The sequence below is a fragment of the Boleophthalmus pectinirostris genome, unplaced genomic scaffold (genome assembly GCF_026225935.1).
Source record: "Boleophthalmus pectinirostris isolate CB_2022bp ecotype Guang Dong unplaced genomic scaffold, ASM2622593v1 HiC_scaffold_6, whole genome shotgun sequence".
Classification (NCBI taxonomy): Eukaryota; Metazoa; Chordata; class Actinopteri; order Gobiiformes; family Gobiidae; genus Boleophthalmus; species Boleophthalmus pectinirostris.
The window spans coordinates 2,717,478-2,738,437 of NW_026571447.1; the positions used below are offsets into that span (position 1 = coordinate 2,717,478).

The following is a 20,960-nucleotide window of genomic DNA, read 5'->3' on the forward strand; positions in this document are numbered from 1 at the left end:
AAGCAGCGCACGAGAGGATCACGAACGCGCGGGGTGGTCCAGGGGAGAGGGCGCGAGGGGTCCAGGGTGCCAGGGGTCCAGGGGAGAGGGCGCGTAAAAGGCCCGTGTAAACCTGGGAGTATCGGCAGAGTATTTATTACTTCTAAAGAATCTAGTAAAAGTAGAAGCACAAAGTTGTAGTCCAAAAAATTACCCAAGTAACTTAAAGAGTAACTGTAATATCTGATTTATAATTCGAAGTGGACATAAAGCGAAGGACAAAACATAAAATAAGTCACAAAAACGACAAACACGAAAATGAGTCAAACAAAACCAAATCTGAAGCAGCTGCAACAAACACAAATGTTCAAATCATTTCATATTGTCACATAAAACTTTTGTTATTTTAAACTTACTTGCAGTGTTTATTCAGTCAAAATATTACTCAAGTAGGAGTAAAAGTATGCTGCTTGACAAGTACTTTAAAAAGTACAATTTGAGAGTGAGATCTTTGTTGATTTTGTGTTCCAGCGTGTACTGTGTTTCAGGGCTGTGGGAGGTTATTTCTCTCTGTGCGATACTTGGGACAGGATATCGGTTATCGGCAGAATCAGTGATTAAAGAGTGAGACATGATAATACTGGTAGTACTTGTATGTTTTGCTGCTCCAGACTGTTTGGAGCAGTGTGTTTCAGGGCTGTAGCAGCAGCTGTTTGGGGTGTAACGGTACAAAAATCACGGTTCGGTACATACTTGGGTTTTGAGGTCACGGTTCGGTTCATTTTCGGTACAGTTTGAAAACAAAATGTAAAACCATTTACTTGTTGTTTATTTGTGTTTTTATTAAACCAACAATTTTTTTTCACATTATACAAAGGGGAAATAAAATCAATGCAAAGTTCTGCTTGGTAATAATAATGAGTGAAATAAAATATTCTCAAATAAGCAACAAATGTATGAAATGGAAACTGTAAACAAAACGTTTCAAAAAGTAACGTGCAGCACTGACAGTTCCAGCATGAAGCATTACGCAATCTTTATATTTTTGGCCTGGAAAAAAAAACAAAAACCTGTGTCTGCAGTAAGAGCAGATCTGCTGCAGGTACAGTGTCAGTGGGGGGTAGGTTTGTGCCGATGAAGGTGAAAGAGAGGAAAAGGGCACGACCACTGTACTTTTGCGAGGATTCACGTGGAAACAGTCACCCCAAACATGGACGAGTTCCTTGTGAATATTAAAGATGTAGTGGCCGAACCACACACACACACAAAGTTTGCGAACTCACTCGTGCACAGCCCTGCACCGAACCGAACCTGTAACGAAACAGTTACACAAATACATACACCTGCACAAATACATGTAGTAGTAGTAGTAGTAGTAGCAGCTATAGTGCACTTTCTGTTATTCCAGTCTCTCTGTGCAATACTACAGATGGTATATTGGTTATCAGCAGTATCGGTGATATCGGGGGATTTGCACAGATATCATAAAAAACACGATAATGCTGTTTCACTAGTGTTTGTTGCTAGTTTTGGGGCACTGTGTTTCATTACTGTAGGTTATTTTACTGTCTGTCTGTGCGATACTTGGGACAGATATTGTTTATTGGCAGTATCGGTGATCAAACAGTGAGATCTACACAGAAAACATGATAATACTGGTACACTTGTATGTTTTGCTGCTGAGAAATCCAGACTGTTTGGGAGGACTGTGTTTCAGGGCTGCAGGAGCTTTGCACTTTTTGTTATTCCAGTCTCTGTGTGCGATCTGTTATCGGCAGAATCTATGATAAAAGAGTAGAAAACATGATAATACTGGTATACTTGACTGTTTTGAAGTACTGTGTTTTACAGCTGTAGTAGTAGTAGTAGTAGTGGTAGTAGTAGTAGTAGTAGCTGTAGTGCTTGTTACTCAAGTCTCTCTGCATGATACTTGGGACGGAACATCGGTTATCGGCAGTATCGGTGATAAAAGAGTGAGATCTTCATAGAAAACATGATAATACTGGTACACTTGACTGTTTTGATGCTATAAGAAATCCAGACTGTTTTGAGGTACTGTAGAAGAAGAAGTAGTAGTAGTAGTAGTAGTAGTAGTAGTAGTCATAGCAGCTGTAGTGCACTTTTTATTATACAAGTCTCTCTGTGCGATACTAAGGACGGAATATCGGGTATCGGTGATAAAAGAGTGAGATCTGCACAAAAAAACCATGATAATACTGGTACGCTGTATGTTTTGTTGCAATGAAATCCAGACTGTTTGCAGACTTGAACAGTGCAAAAAAATAAATAAAATAAAATAAAATAAATGAATAAAACTTGGTTCTAAATTTCGGCTAAATGTTCAATATCACACTGAGACTGATATCTGTACAAATCCCCGATATCACCGATACTGCCGATACTTACTGATATCCCACCCCAAGTATCGCACAGAAAGACTAGAATAACAAGAAGTGCACTATGGCTACTACTACTACTACTACTACTGCTACTACTACTACTACTACTACTACTACTACTACTACTACTACTAATACTACTAATACTGCTGCTACTACCACTACTACTAATACTAATACTGCTACTACTACTACTGCTACTACTACTAATACTACTACTACTGCTACTACTACTACTAATACTAATACTGCTACTACTACTACTACTACTACTACTACTACTAATACTAATACTGCTACTACTACTACTAATACTACTACTACTACTACTACTACTACTACTACTGCTACTACTACTACTAATACTACTAATACTGCTGCTACTACTACTACTACTAATACTAATACTGCTACTACTACTAATACTAATACTGCTACTACTACTAATACTACTACTACTACTACTACTACTACTACTACTACTACTACTGCTACTACTACTACTACTACTACTAACACTGGTACTACTACTACTACTACTACTACTACTTCTACTGCTACTAATACTGCTGCTACTACTACTACTACTACTAATACTAATACTAATACTGCTACTACTACTACTGCTGCTACTACTACTACTACTACTACTACTACTACTACTACTACTAATACTGCTACTAATACTGCTGCTACTACTACTACTACTAATACTAATACTGCTACTACTACTACTACTACTACTACTACTACTACTACTACTACTACTACTACTACTAATACTACTAATACTGCTGCTACTACTACTACTACTAATACTAATACTGCTACTACTACTAATACTAATACTGCTACTACTACTAATACTACTACTACTACTACTACTGCTACTACTACTACTACTGCTACTACTACTACTACTACTACTAACACTGGTACTACTACTACTACTACTACTACTACTTCTACTGCTACTAATACTGCTGCTACTACTACTACTACTACTAATACTAATACTAATACTGCTACTACTACTACTGCTGCTGCTACTACTACTACTACTACTACTACTACTACTACTACTACTACTACTACTACTAATACTGCTACTAATACTGCTGCTACTACTACTACTACTACTACTACTACTAATTTCCACCCAATTTCCACGAGACGAGATACGAGATCACGTCCATGAGAACGAGACAAGAAGAGATGTTAGTTTTCATTTCTGATATACACGTTTCACAATTTTCATATTTTTGTTTCCATTTTAGTGCTGCTTTCTGGAACTGTAAGAGATGTAACCAACCTGTGACCGTTTGTGGTCGTACTGTAAGATAAACACTTTGAAAAAAATCTCACGCTTGCAGTTTTATCTCATGAGATCTTGAGGCACGAGATCTTGTCCCAATAATAAAATAGTGATAAAAGTGAAAATTATACGGTGTTTTTCTCCACAGTTTGAGCAGCTTGCTCCGAATACTGAACAGAACAAATCCAGTGTTGAAATTGAAATTCTATTCAGCAAATTTAACAAAATTGCAAGAATATTAAAAATAAAACTGCAGGAATAACATATGAAACTGTAGACTTACTCCAGCTTTTTATGAATGAGATTTTGTGTTTATTTAGCAGTTTAGTTTTCTCTCAAATATGGTTTAAAATGCCGTCTGTGGACTTAATTGTGAAAAAAAATTTAAATTAAATATTAGCTTTGAATGTTTTGAATGGTGAAAAGTCCCCACAATGTCGCCTCTAAACAGGAAGCTGAAGCCCAGATGAGAACAGGCTGTGTGGTGGTGCAAGCCTCTGTGGAGTCGTATAAACAAACAGTTGGCAGTTCGATTTGCAGATTACACCAGTGCATTGTGTCGTTGAGCAAGACGTCTCAGGCAACCCGTGTTATCAGCTGTACAAGTGTGGAGAGAACTGTTTTTTTTTTTAGTATCAAGGTTTTACTAAGTTAGGACTAAACCAAGACTACACCAGGTCTAAGCCAGGACTCGGACTAAACCATGTCTAGACCATGTAGACAACAACAAAATTGGGACTAAATTTGAAACTAAACCAGGACTAAACAAGTACTACATTAGGACTAACCCAGAACCAAACCAGGACTTATTTATTAAACCGCAATGTAACCAGGTTAATAAATCATGAATTACTCAGGACTACGGATTAGAGCTAAATCAGGGCTAAACCAGGACAGAACCTGGACTAAACCAGGACTGATCCAGGTCAAACCCAGGACTAAACCACAGTGAGGCTTCGAGTTGCAGAGTCAGCTGGATGTGACTTCTGCTTTTGAGTCTGATCTGACTGTTCAAACTCCGCTGTCAATGGTTTAAATAAAAACACACGTTTATCTGATTCTAACATCTGAGCATTTAAGCAGAAAAAAGTATTACGAAACACTGTCTTTATATAAAATATTTAATCTGACTTAAAAAAAAACCCCCCAAAAACAGCTTACTCACTCACTTCTCCTTTCTCTTGTCCAATATAATTCCTTATAAACTCAATACAATGAGTAGTTGACGAATTTGGTTGACTAAGACTCCATCTACCGACCGATTAATCGATTAAATGACCAAAGGCCACCACACACTACAAGATTATTTGATCTTAAACTATTTTTAAATGTGACAAAAAATGAACATCACAGACTGGAGGAGAATCTTACAGGATTTTAAATCTCCGATTGTAAAGACTGCAGTGATCGGATTTTTTGGTCTCCAGGATTTTTTGGTTTTAAATGATTTTAAACAAAAAGCGCACACCACACACGAGGAGAATCTAAAGAATTTGGTCGACTAAGACTCCAGCTACTGATTAATCGACTAAATGACCAAAGGCTGCTTTTTTTTTGGTCTTTAGTGATTTTTAAACATGCTGCCAAAAGCGCGCACCACACACAAGGAGAATCTTATGGGATTTTAAATCTCCCAACTGCAAAGACTGCAGCGGGATCTGTCTGCGGACCACAGGATATAAAGTTTTAAGCTCGATGGCATCAGCTGTTTCCTGTCTACAGTCAAACCACTCACTTTGGGATTCTTCAGTGTTCAAAAGATCAGAGTTCTGCACTTTTAGTTTAGACACAAGTCAAAACGGTGCTATTTTTATTAGTGAAATGTGGTGCAAAACTTCAGATTCAGGATTTAAAGCATAAAAGATCGGAGAAGTAGAGTCACTATCACTGATCTGCAGCTTCAGCTCGATCCGTGTGCTGTGTGGATGTAAACAGACACACGTGAGGAGCTAATCTTATATTTGTACTTTTAAAGAACGCCTCAAACTCGATTAATAGTGCTTTTTGTGGACTGGGTGTCATACTTGCGGACAAATTCTATGAATAATATGAATGAAAATACTGCAGTTTAACTTTACAAGAGGTGAGTAATAATTATTTTTGTTATACTGAGTTTGTGTCCTGCACCTGTGGGTCTGTAACTCCTTTTGCCCCTGACATTTTTTTTTTTTTTTAAATTGTCTTTTACCATATACGATATGGTAAAAGACAATAAAAAAACGAATAAAATTATGAAACAAAGAAAGAGCAGCTCGGAATCGCACTCGCACCACACACACGAGGACAGTAGCGGCTTCAAAATCGCACACGAAACACAAAGCCAGAACTCGCAGAGAAGCAAACAGCAACCAAAATGTGGCAAATACTAGTTTTAAATAGACATTATCATGAAAAGGCCTGAGCTGCAACAAATAAATCACAGAACGAACCAATATTCAGCCACAGAAGTTACATTTTCAGTCGTCTGCAGCTCAGATCTTGTCATAGCAAAATAGGTTATTGCAAACAAACTGTACACACAATAAACGCCCAGTCTCAAAATATACAGCTTCATCTTTGATACACTGAACGATAAGTCGATATTATCATGACTGGAGATGTACTGATCTGATACTGGTATTGGATATCGGTGCAGATAAAAATTGCTAGATCGAATATCAGTTTTCAAATTGTCAGTTCAGCCGATATAAATGGTTGGACAGGACTGAACCAGGACTGAACCAAGACTGAACCGAAGATTGAACCATGCAATAAGACCATTTACTGGTTGGAGAGGTCTCTGAAATCTCATATTTGAACTTTTATTTATACAAAGTTGTTCTGTAGTTACTTGAGAGATAAATAACAGCTACATACCACATTTAGATCAGTTTTGTTTCATTTTATTTTCATTTTAAGGAAATAAATGCTGTTTTCAGTCTCTTCCCTCGTCTCTGTTAATATCAGGCATGAGTAGACACTTAAAGCTACTGTATCGAAATCAGTATCGGAACTGGAAAAGCTGGATCGGTGCATCTCTAATCGTGGCAGGCTCAGTGAGTAAAGTGCTTAGTTCCCAATAAACACTTTTTTGGAGTGAAGAATATATCGGTGTTATATCGATACAGGTGCTATATATCGATACAGGTGCCATATCGATACTGGTTCCATATACATCGATACAGGTGCTATATATTGATACAGGTTCTAGATGCTGATCATTTCTATTTATTAATACTGCTGCTATATCAATACAAGTTTTTTATATCAATACAGGTGCTATATCAATGTAGATTCTGTGTATCGAGGTTCTATATATCGATACAGATGCTATATATTGATACAGGTGTTATATATCGATATAGATTCTATATAGCGATACACGTTCTATATATCGATACAGGTGTTATACGGGTTCTATATATTGATATTTACTGTGTATCGATACAGGTTCTATATATCGATACAGATGTTATATCAATACAGGTGCTATATATCGATATAGATTCTATATAGCGATACACGTTCTATATATCGATACAGGTGTTATATATCGATACAGGTGTTATATCAATACAGATGCTATATATCGATGTAGGTGCTATGTATTGATATTTACTATATATCAATACAGATGTTATTTCAATACAGGTGCTATATATCGATACAAGTTCTATATATCGATAGAGATGCCATCAGATGTTTTAAACTGGGGAACTTTTCATATTGACATATTTTGGACTGAAAAAAGGTCCTCCATGAAAAATGCAGGTCCCTGTCAGCCCCTGTCAGCCCCTGTCAGCCCCTGTCAGCCCCTGTCAGTGAAGCAATGCCCTGTCCAGTTATTGGATTCGATCTGTGGTGAAAATGTGTGAAAAGTGAGTTTAGGAATAATCAGAGCAGCTCAGGCCTCCAGGCAAAAGTCACAGGTCTCAGGTCTTAGGCCTTAGGGTTTAGGTCTCAGGACTCAAGTCTTAGGTCTTAGTTCTCAGATCTGAAGTCTTAGGTCTCAGGTCTCAAGTCTCAGGTTTCAGGTCTAAAGTCTTAGGTCTCAGATCTCAGGTCCCAGGTCTCAGGTCTCCACAGCTCCTCCGAGTCCTCTCTGTGCAAATAAACAGACACAAATGTCACCATCTCAAGTTAGAGTGACGCAACCACAAGTTAGTCACCATTTCCACTCAGCACACATGTCTGAGCTGACCGGGCCAAAGGCTGAACGGCTGCTCATGTGTTTATCTCTCAGTGTAATAATAATAATAATAATGTGCAGTTTTATACGCCGCTTTTCTGGACACTCAAAGACGCTTTACAGAGCATTATTCATTCACTCCACACTGCACCGTGGGGCAGACTGACAGAAGCGAGGCTGCCAATCTGTGCCATCAGCACCTCCGACCACCACCATCACTCACACACACTTTCATACTAGGCAACTACAACAACAGTTTTTGTGACTGTTTTGCACCCCACTGTGGCACCTGAATGTCTGGTCTTAAGTGCTGGAGGAGATTTAGGTTAGACCTGGTTTAGTTCTGGTATAGTCCTGGTTGAGTCACTGTTAAAGCCTGGTTCAGACCTGGAGTGGCCCTGGTTTAAGATTTGAATTGGTCCTTGTTTTGTTCTTTAGTGCAGGTTCTGTCCTGTTTTAGTCCTGGTTCAGTTCTGGTTCAGTTCTGGTTCAGTTCTGGTTTAGTCCTGGGTTCGGTCCTGGTTCGGTCTTGGTTTGGTCCTGGTTTAGTCCAGGTTCTGTCCTGTTTTAGTCCTGGTTCAGTTCTGGTTTATTCCTGGGTTCGGTCCTGGTTTCGGTCTTGGTTTAGTCCTGGTTTAGTCCTTGTTTCTTATTAGCAGAAACATCACATCTGGTTCTGTCTAAACCACAGTTTTAACAGTTACACAACAAACATGAACACGACTTCTTACATTGCCAGTAACTTGAGTAACTTTTTCAAGAAACTGTACTTTTCTCAGTACTTTTCTTCTTCTTCCTACTTGAGTAATATTTTGTGACTAAACAGTACTCTTACTTGAATAAAAGTGCTTCCTCTTTCCACTGTGAGTAAGTCTAAAGTGACAAAAGCTTTTTATGAATATGAAACGATTGCCTCATGTTTGTCTCATTTTTGTGTCTGTTCTACCTTTTTCATGTTTTACCAAATTAAATTCACTTCAAATTATAAATCAGATATTACAGTTACTTTTTAAGTTATCCTTACTTGGGTAGTGCTTTCCCCCCCAAAAAGATGAAAACTTACTAATAGCACTTTACTAGCAATTCCATGGATGACTACAGTGCTTTGAAAAAGTATTTGCCCCCTTACCGATCTCTTAGGCTGCGTTCAGACTGCAGCTTGAAGTGACCCAAATCTGATTTTCTGGCCTCTATGTTCCTGTATCTGATCTTTTAATGACATGTGACTTCAGTCTGAACGGCCAAAGTGCATTCATCCTCCTACACATTATCAACAAGACACAAACGTCACTATTCTGCGCTGAAGTCGGTGAAAATTGTTAATGAACTCCGTGTCACTGAAGTGAAGCACATCACCACTCACCACTCTTGGGCTCCGTCTCCACATCCACACGTTCCTTTCAACGGACGTCGCTGCCGCTGCCCCACAAAACACAACGGCCAAAAACCTCGTCCTTCTCCTTCTCAATCTCCTCCTTAAAAAAAGTTGTTCATGTTCTGGCTCCGGTACGAGAGGAACTTTAAAATCTCCAGGTGCTCAATGCTGCGTCCATGTTTGGACAACGTCTGTAAACACAGAGACGCTCACTGAGGTTGACGTCGTTGTGTCTCCAGTGCACATGCGGGACACTTTCGGGCCATTTAATGTTCACACTGGAGTCACATGCAAGTCACATTTAATTGGAAATGTGAACGACCTCGAAAAAACATCGGAATTGAGCGTTAAGTCCTGCAGTCTGAACATAGACTTACTTTTTTGCACTTTTGTCACTCTTTGCCATTTCAGATCAAGAAAACTTAAATATTAGACAAAGATAACTCGTAAGTAAACACAAAATGCAGCTTTAAGTGCCGGTGTGTCTGTGGTGAGGTGACCCCAGGGTCAACATACCATATAGTATTTTGACCCCGGGGTCAGAATCCTATTACGGTATGTTGACCCCCCTATAGAATACTGACCCCCCCGTGGAAATCTATATTTTATTAATGAGGAACTTGAATTCTATAAAAAATCTTTGAATATTAATACTATATCTGCAAATTAAAATATATTGACACATTTCAAAGTGTTTTTGGAAGAACTCAGATGCATTTTTTATGGTGATTATAACTTTTGAATGTTAAAAATGACTTTAGTTGTTGTAGACATGTTTTACTGAAAATGAGATAAGTAATTATTAATGAGTTAGGTAATCAAGTAGGGATGGGCATTCGATTAAGTTTTCTTAATCGATCGTCGGGAGAATTAACGATCGATTAATCATTAATGTTTTTATATTAAATTTGATCATCATTATTATTACTATCTGCACTACTAATCTGCATAAATAAATTCAACTTTACGACATATAAACCGTAACCACTCTACAGCCACATCAGCTGTTTGACATTAGAATGTGTTTAATGCAGATTTGCACAAGTCTCACAGAAACGAAACTAAAGACTGCATGACTCATTTGCATAAATTAAGCAAAGAAAAAAATCGGCTGTTGTGTGCTGACTCAGTGGAATACAGGTTAGTGTGACCATATTTGCGTTTGTCAAAACCAGGACACTGTACGGGGGGAGGGAGGTGGGGCCTTGTCATTAGGGCTGGGTATCATTAAGGAGTTGCCAATACGATACATACCTTGATACACAGGCCACGATACGATACATATCTCGATACAGTGCACTTTCGATTCGATATGATATATTTCAAATCGATTCGATACGGTTCAATAAAAAAATAAAGGCTAAATTGTGGCTGGGATACTTAAAGGCTTTGTTAAATCACTTCTTGTGCAAAGTTCATATGAAACACAAACATTTTAATCCTCAAAACAATAAAAATGTCAAATGTGTCACATAAATGAGTTTCATTTCACTCCACAAGCAACAAAACTGTAGCACTGTAACAAAATAATTTTGTAAAACACACCTAAAAATACTCTTGGTGAAATATCGATACAGTAGCCCACGATATCGATACTGTATCATCACATTAATCGATATTCCGATATTTTTGCACACCCCTACTTGTCATCGACTTTGCGCTGCTCTCACCTGGCAAAACTTTTTCCCCCTGGATGCCGAAACATATGTGCTGCTCTGTACACTGTGCACATGGACTCACACTTGTCCCGAACTCAATGGAAAACCTGGAATTTCTTGTACAAATCATCGTTAAATCCACATTTGTGCTTTGGTACGTTGCAGACTGACCCACTGTTTGTGTCTCGCTCCTTCTGATGCAGAGACACATGTCTGGACCCCTGTTTGGTCACACTACACACAGCAACCTACATTCGGTTTGTCGATTAAAAAGGAACGTAATCGATGAAATTCTTAATGATCAATTATCGATTAATCGACTAATCATGCCCATCCCTAAATCAAAGTGATGTATAATGATTTGGAATCTTGTTCAAATAGACAGGGCTGATCAATCGAGTAGTTTAAATAGATGATAGGAGAAGATTTTTTAAAATCGTTTTTATAATCAATAACTTCACTTAATATTACATGTGTTTAAATGGTCTTTTTAAGTCTTACAAAAGATTTATTTTGAGCTTCTGCTATGAATAGATCAGTTTAATTGCAATTATGGTCATGGTGGGATATAAATGTCCGTCCATGGGAGGTCAGTTTCATATCACTTAAGTCTGTGTACAGTTCTTGTCACTTGAAATACTTACTCTTAAATCTGCTTTATTCCATATTGTGTTAAAGGTTGTGTGGAGGATTTTTTTTTGTTTCAAATTGTCAGTGAACGTTTAAAATACCATTAACCATTAGCCCACGATATCGATACTGTATCATCACATTAAACGATAGGATATATCGATATTCTGATATTTTTGCACACCCCTAGTGTGTTGACCCTGGCATCAATATACTATGGGGGTCAAAATCCTGTCTCACACCAGTTTTATCTTAAAATCAGATGAAGTGAGACACACATGCAAAAAAGTAAGAAATCAGGAAGAGGGCAAATTCTTTTTCACAGCACTGTACTTTGCACTTCTACTTGAGTAATGTTATTTTGAAGTAATGTTACTCTTACTTACCACCTAATGACTCATATTCTAACAGCATTCAGTAAGTCAGAGTTGTATTTTGTTGCGTGTTTGAGTAATCCTGTGTCGTTTTCACTTTCCCCCTTCCACTGCTCTCTATTATCTTATTTGCGGTTATTAAAGAAAGAGGTGACATTACGCAACTCTGTAACTTTCTACCATGTTCTAATGTTGCCTCCTCATCAGAAACACGCCTGACGAGGGTTTAGAGTCATCCATGCAAGTTTGAGTAATCTAGTGATCTCTCCCGGGCCCTATTCAATCAAACCTTCTTTACGGTTAGCAGTGAGATTCTGTACAAGTCTCCGCCCACAAGCCTGCGTTGACCCATGCCCCACACGACAACTCTCCGTAAATATACAAAAACATGATACAAAACTGTACACCAGTGTTTCCCAAACTTTTTTTTTTTTCTGGGGACCCATATTTTAAAAGTCACGACAAAGTCAATATACGTTATTTATAAATCACAAAATAAAGGTGGATTTGAGCATTATTGAACATTAATGAGGATATTTTCTTGTTGACTGAGTGATTGTGTCTCTGAACAATTAGTATGACTCAAGTTTGAAACAATGAAAAACAGTCATTGAAGCAGCAATAAAAGGATCCAGAAGTCGTCTGTTTGGACACTAAATGTAGAACATGTCTTTTTCTTTTCAACATTCAAATAGGGATGTCCCGATCACATTTTTTTGCCCTCGAATCCGAGTCCGAGTCATTTGATTTTGAGAATCCTTATCCGATACTTCTATAAAATATTATGAAATGAACTAAGAGGAGAGAATCAGATCCAGGATGTGTGCAGGATCAGATTGTGCTGATTTCAATGTGTAGTATTTGGGCTGAACTTGTGAAAAATCAAATGTCCAAAACTTTAATTTTTTTATTAACTTTTCTAACCATTTATCATCATTGTTGAAAATCTTGACTTTTCACAGTCTGGTCTTGGAATATGTAACTTAGTAAATTTAATGAACTGGACAAAACAGGAACCAGACCAGAATCAGATCAGACCTGAGACTCGACTCTGCACAATCTACACTTTGTAGATTTGATATTATATGTTTGCATGTGCATTATATTTGAAACATTTAGGCTCGTCTATGATCCAAATAATAAAAAATCTTATCAAATAAAAACGCCCCCACTCCCCCACACCGCCACCACATCCACAAACCCACAGCAGAGCACCACAACATCAGTCCCACCGCTCAATAGACACTTGACCGCCAAAAGCACCAGCTCCGCTGCGCAACATGCAAACAAACAGTGCCATGCGACGACACCATGGGCCACGCAGGTGTGAACACGAGCCACAGAACCACAGGTAACAGCGCCCAAGTACAGCACGACCCAAAAGTCCCAGTGTAAGTGCACCTCTAGTACAACAGACGCTGGGACAGACAGACGCGCTGACTGGACGTCCCTGAACAAATCCGTGCCTCAGAAAAATTGTTGTCCTGTGTGTTATATATGTATATTATTTATCCGATGCCTGATCGGCACATAACGTCCAAGTCCAGATTGAGTCCACAGTCACGTGATCGGCGCCGATTTCCGATCACGTGATCAGATCGGGACAATCCTACTTTTAACTGAACCAGTAATATTGGAACAAAATAGTCAATAAAATAATAACACAAAGATTAGAAATGATACATAACATGTCTTAACATTTGATGATTTCTAGTGAGATAGGTGGGCCTGACTGTGTTTTTGTAGCTCGTTCCAGTCACACAACACACAGATCAGATGCAGCATTAACTCTGTTTCTGTTCCATTCATCTGTTTCTGTGCTTTGGCTTCATTTTTGTGAGCACAGAAAATCTCATGAGTCAGAAGTGTATATTACAGATCTACATGCAGATCAAAAAAAAAAAAATCTCTTGCGACCCACCTGAGGGTCACAACATAGTCTTTGGGAAACAATGCCGTACACTACGACTTCACAAACCTGATGCGATGTGCTGTAGTTTTGTGAGTGCTCTGAAGGGGGAGTGACAAAAACAAGTCACACTTATAAAACAATTAGAGCTGGGTATCATTATGAAGTTACCGACACGATACATACGATACACAGACCACGATACAATACGTAGGCCACGATACAATACATACCTCGATACATAGGCAACAATACGATACATACCTTTATACATAGGGTACGATAAGATACATACCTCGATACGTAGGTTATGATACGTTGCATATCTCGATACGTAGGCCACGATACGATACAAACCTCGACACATAGGCCACGATATGATGATACGATACATAGGCCACGATATGATGATACGATACATACCTCAATACATAGACCACGATACGATACCTCGATATCTCGATACAGTGAACTGTTGATTTGATGTGATATATTTAAAATCGATTCGATATGGTTCTATATAAAATAAAGGCTAAATCATGGCTGTGATACTAAAAGTTCTTGTGCAAAGTTCATATGAAACACAAACATTTGAATCCTCAAAAGTGTGAAAATGTCAAATAAACAAGTTTTCTTCCTCTAAACAAACAACAAAACTGAAAACTGTAGCTCTGTAACAGAATAATTGAGTAAAATATACCAAAAAATACTCTCGGCGATATATCGATACAGCAGCCCAGAACAATAAATAGTAGCAGTTAATACCCCACAGATGTAAAATACTCCTTGTTTACTTTTATTTTTTTATTACATGCTAAAAACAGAAAAAAACCTGAATACAAATGTGCAGCTTGAACCTCTGAATCAGTTTAGCAGTTTTAAACAGGAAGTCAGTGGGACAGTCTCTAATGTTAGTAATGTTGATTTAGATCAGTGTTGGGTTTTGCAGTGAAGAAAATGATCTGCATAATGACCTCATAGTTTTATAGTAGACACTTCCCCAAAAAGCACCCCACGTTTTCTTTAGTTTGAACAAGTGAAACCAATCACATTTACGACAATTTGCATATTAAAACATTATATTATGCAAATTTGTATCTCCTTTACTCTGAAAAGTCCCATATTTCGCAAAATTGACATGAGCTTGAGCTTTAAGTTGTGTTATAATGTTGTTCCCTCCTCAAAAACACACCTGGAGTTATGTTTTGTTTCATTCACACACGTTTGAATAACCCTTTATTATTAGTCTGTGTACATCTCCAAAGCTTTAAATGTTTTGTTCCACGTTATGATGTCATGAAGTGGTCGTTTTAACATTAACAGCTGTTGTTGGCCTTAATTGCGTGCGAATCGATTTAGTCTACATTCAATTAGAATAATTGTTTCAGAATCCTTTGCAAATGATCCAGATGATTTTAGTGAAGGTGTGTGGAGTTTAGAAACACAGTGGAGCACTTCCTGTATCACCACTCAGTGACATCACAATTTGGAACAGAGAGTTAAACACGTGTGAATGAAGTAAAACACGACTCCAGGTCTGTTTGCGACAAGGAAACTACATTAGAACATACACTTTTTTTTTTTTAATATATGTTGACAACTTTCTACATTTTATATACATCCACACAGGGGAATCCATGTATCATTCGTTCATTCATTTTTCAAAATAAAACCAAAAATAAGAAAATGAAAAAAACAACTATTTTCTTCTTTATTTGTCTCCAAAAAAAAAGCAAAAAAAAACCAAAAAAAAAAAAAACAAACAAACAAAAAAAACAGGTAATGATTAGTTTTTTTTCAGTTTTCAATTTTGTGTTTATATAAATAATGAAAAAGAAAAAAAGAAAGAATAATGGACGTTTCCTGTTTCTGTGATTAAACTGCAATGCCGGACTGAACCAGGACTAAAACAGGACTGAACCAGGACTGAATTAAGACTGAAACAGTACTAAAACAGGACTAAACTAGGTCAAGACCAGGTTTAAACCAGGACTGAGTGTTGGAACGGACCTGGAGTTGTGCCCACGTAGACCGGGACCAGACTGGGACTGAAACCAGGATTGAGACCAGGACTGAGACAAGGACAGAGACCAGTTTAATCCTGGTTTAGTACCTGGCTCAATCCTGGTTTCGACCTGGTTTAGTCCTGTTTTAGTCCTGATTTAGACCTGGTTTAGACTTAGTTTAATCTTTTTAGTCCTGTTTTAGTCCTGATTTAGTCCTGATTTAGACCTGGTTTAGACCTAGTTTAGTCCCCTTTTAGTCCTGTTTTAGTCCTGTTATAGTCCTGGTTTAGACCTGTTTTTGTCCTGGTTCAGTCCTGGTTCAGTCCAGCATCGCAGTTTAAGTCATGTAAACGGGAAACGGCCGTTATCTGTTTTTTCCATTATTCAAATAAACACAAAATCAAAAAAACAAATCATTATCCATTTTTTTATGTTCGTTTTGGAGACAAATAATTTTTAAAAAGTAGTAGTTTTTTTCATTTTCTTATTTTTGGTTTTATCTTAAAAAACAAATGATACACAGATTCATGGGAGCCGACAGGAGGGAAGACAAAGTGGTTTATTCTCTCAGAATATTAGAGGGGGGCCTATGGGGGTTTCTTGCCCTGAGCCCCCAAATTCCTGTCGACGGGCCTGCATACAGAACACGTCCCACATATGAGAAACATGGATGCAATTATGTGGCAAAAAAGAGTGCTTGTCTCCATGGAGACGTTATTGCTTTGTCTAGAATGTTCCGTGGTGCGACTTTAAACATGTCCATCCAGGATTTATTCATTACGGGTGTTTCTGTCGCTCAAAAATATAATATAAACGTGTCTCTCACCCTCATTCAGCTCGGGTCGTCTACCAGAGGCCTGGGAGCCTGAGAGTTCTGCGCAGTATCTTTGCTGTTCCAGTACTGCACTTTTCTGGACTGAGATGTCCATTGTTTTTCTCTGTATCTGTTGTAGTCTCTTCCAGTTTGGGGGTTACAGCCCCGAGTGTCCGATCAACACAGGCACCACTGATGCCTTCACTTTCCAGGCTCTCCTCCAGCTCTTCCTTGAGCCCCTGGTATTTCTCTAGTTTCTCATGTTCCTTTTTCCTGATATTATTGTCCACCACCACGGCTCTGCTCTGTTTCTTATCCACCACCACTATGTCTGGTTGGTCCATCACCATCCTGTCAGTCTGTATCTGAAGTCCCACAGGATCTTGGCTCGGTCGTTCTCCACAACCTTTGGAGGTGTTTCCCACCTTGATCCTGGGGTCTCCAGCCCAAACTCTGCACAGATGTTTCTGTACACTCTGCCCCCACTTGGTTATGTTGCTCCATGTTTGTTTCCCTGCAGCATCTTACACCTGCAGTTCTGTGCTGGACTGTCTCAGGAGCCTCTTTGCACAGTCTACACCGTGGCTCTTGTCTGGTGTGGTAGATCTGGGCCTCTATTGCTCAAGTGCCCAGGTCTGTTTTTTTTCCCATTGTTCATGTTTATTTGAATTAGGGTGGACTGAAAACTTGTCTTATTAGTTCGGTCGCCTACTAAATAACCAGAACTGAAAGTAGTTTTATTTTTTTGCTTGTACAATCACATTTTTGTTTACATTCATTACATATGATTATGATTCTGCTATGATAATGTCCAAATCAGGATCAAGCTGACTCGTCCATTCTAATGTAAAAGGAGGGAGGCTTTGACAGTTAAAACAGATGTGACCATCAGATGCTATTTTGATGATATTTTATTGTTTCAAAGTAAACTACTGTCATTTCATGTCATATTGAGAGAAACTCAAATTGCTTTGAGTCCTCGCACATTTGTGTCACTGAGGGCAATTGGTTGGTTGGAAATATGTGTGAATGAAACAAAACACAACTCTTGGTGTGATTTTGAGGAGGAACAACATTCTAACCTGGTTTCAAAGCTCACAAGAGTCAGTTTTATGTGATATGAAACAGCACAAAACTGGAACTACTTTATGCCACTAACACAATAACTCTAAAGCACAGGAAAAAATCTACTTAAGTTTTAAAATACCCACTTAAAAATGTACTTAAAGAGGAAAAACTTTAAGTATTTTGCACAGATTTCGAGATGTAATAAGACTTCAAATGTGGTGATGTTGAAAAAGTTTTGGGCTGAAATTTGTTCAACAGAAACAACAGAACTGTTTTATTTTCTAGCTCTTTTAATTTCTATATTTTGTTGCTCAACTTATGAACTTGGTTTAAAAATAAACTCTGCATTTTAGTAAAAAATATTTTTTACTTTTCAGTCCTGTTCAAAAATGTAGTGAAGTATAAAGTACAGATATCTGCTCTCAGATGTAGTAAAGCAAAAGTATTGAAATGTAATTCAGTAAAGTACACAAACCTAAAATATTTCCCTTAAGTATTTTACTACTCAAGTTGTAATTCGTGATGTTCCACTAGTGTTTACAAGAGCACAGCTGCAGAGGGAGTTCATGCAAAAACTAAAATGTTTGCAGAATATTGCAAAGAAACTGTGTATTCATGTGGAAAAATGCAGATTAAACACAATATTCACTCTCAATCTTCAGCTCACTTACTGCTCTAAAAAAAGAATTAGTCGACAGTGGAGCAGTTTTATGCAGAATAAGACAGAAGATTTTGTTTGCGGAGGAAAAGACGATACTAAAAAAAAAAAAACTGGGGTAAGAGTGTTTGCATGTACATTTCAATGCGATTGCGATGAATATTGCAGTGTCTTTATTGTCCTGTTGCCATAGCGACAAGTGGAGCCGTTATACTTGGAGGCAGTTGTTTTTCAGTAGTTTTTCTTTTTGTGCAGCGATGCCTCTGAAAGTGTCTGAAACAGGAAGTGATGCGGCTTTGCGGTCGGCCACACTTGGGTCTATTTGTGACAGAAAAAACACGGACGTGAGTTTGGGTCTTGCACTGACAAACTAAAAGACAAGGTTTAGACCCAGAGCTGCTTCTAAACTAAACTAAAATCAGCACAGTAGTTGACCTGGACTGACATTTCAAAGCGCGACGTGCTACAGAGAAATACTGCGATTAGTGATAAATGTTGACACTAATTTATGCCTTTGACGCAATAACAGTAACGCAATACAACCCCAGAGATACACGTTTACAGAGAGAGTTTCATGAAAAGACTTGAGCTGCAACAAATAAACACCAAAAAAACCAATATTCTATAGGTGAGTTTCATTGTTGACAAAAGCGCGCGTTGCATGCTGGGAATTATTTTGTTCGGCGGCAAGAAACACTAATTCAACATGACGGACGGAGCGAGAAAGCACGTAAAGGGTATTGATCCCGGTTATTTATCCACTCTAACGGCAGAGGACCCAAGACCATTTGACCAGAAATTGTTCATAAGCATCGATGGACGACAAATCACCCTTTTCAACCCCGACAAAAGCTGAACCAAACCAAATTTCTGGTCAGAATCGCCAACTACCTGGACAAACATTCACTTTGGCGATATCCACAATGACTTGGTGGAAACTCCTGGGCCATTCAAATCCGTGTGTCATTCGTTCATTCGTTTTTCAATATAAAACCAAAAATAAGAAAATGAAAAAAACAACTGTTTTCTTCGTTATTTGTCTCCAAATCCAAAATGAAAAAATGCATAACGATTCGTTTTTTTTGTTTTTGATTTTGTGTTTAAATGAAGAATGGAAAAAACAAATAATGTCCGTTTCCTGTTTACGTGACTTTCGTGACTGCGATGCCGGACTTTTGCACCACATACGGACTGAACCAGGACTGATCCAGGTCCAAGACCAGACTGGGACCAATATTTCTTTCTTATTTTGGGTAGTGAGGAGTATTGTGTGACGTTTGTGGTGATTTTGGCGACTTTTGGCGACTTTGGCATTTGTTTCATTTTCGATGGCATCTACAAGTGGAAAAACACGATCCATGGTTTGGGATCAGTTTGATCTAATTCCACCTAACAAGGTCACCTACTGTCTTATTTACAGCATGTTATTTATGTTGCTCTTTACTAGGGATGGGCATTCGATGAAATTTTCTTAATCGATTGTCGGAAGATTTAACGAACGATTATCGATTAATCATTTAACGTTTTTATATTAAAATTTCATCATTATTATTACTATCTGCATTAATCTGCATAAATAAATTCAACTTTACGACATATAAACCGTAACGACTCTAGAGCCACATCAGCCCGTTTGACATTATAATGTGTTTAATTCAGTTTTGTTCAAATCTCACAGAAACGAAACTTAAAACCACATCACTAATTTGCATAAATTCAGCGAAGATAAAACTCCAGCTCTTGTGTCGCTGATGTGGTTCAATTTCTGTTGGATTAAAAGACATGACTCAGGTGAATACAGGTTAGTGTGAACAGATTTGTGTTTGTCAAAACCAGGACACCGTACGGGGGGAGGGGGGCGGGGCCTCGTCATCCACATTGAGCGACTCTCACCTGGCAAAACTTTTTCCCACTGGACACAGAAACATATGTGCTGCTTTATACACTGTGCACATGGACTCACACTTGTCCCGAACGCAACGGAAAGTGTGGAATTTCTTGTACAAATCATCGTTAAATCCACATTTGTGCTTCGGTTCGTTACAGACTGACCCACTGTTTGTGTCTCGCTCCTTCTGATGCAGAGACACATGTACACACCTGTTTGGTCACACTACACACAGCAACCTACATTCTGTTTGTCAATTAAAATTTATGTAATCGATGAAATTCTTAATGATCAATTATCGATCAATCGACTAATCATGCCCATCCCTACTCTTTACATATTATTTTAAATCATCATTATTATTGTTGTTGTTGGTTCGGTGTTGCTCTGCACACAAGTATTGTCTTACACTAACAATACTTCGTCAATGATGAGACACCTGCGTGCCAGTGGTTAAATTTGTCCACTAGAGGTCAGTGTTTCTCCGAGGCCTCAGACACGTCCAACCATTTGAGACAATATTGCGACTGAGGTGTCAGTGCTTCACGAGGCTCCATTCGCCCATCACTATCTTCTACGTTTGCTCTGTGGATGTTTGAAAGCCATTTAATTCGCCTTTAGCGGTTCTTTTCACTGTCTTTTAGAGTCGATTTTAAAATTCTTTTATTTACTTTTAAGTGTTTGCACGGCCTACCGCCCTTCTACCTCACTGACTTGAT

At 38.3% G+C, this 20,960-nt stretch overlaps 1 protein-coding gene across 4 annotated transcripts in view; it reads left to right on the top strand.

Annotated features, from left to right (window-relative positions):
• The window catches only part of fli1rs (Fli-1 proto-oncogene, ETS transcription factor-related sequence), a 61,574-nt gene that overhangs the window by 1,328 nt on the left and 39,286 nt on the right, over positions 1-20,960 (top strand). The gene's annotated exons all lie outside the window — the stretch shown is intronic.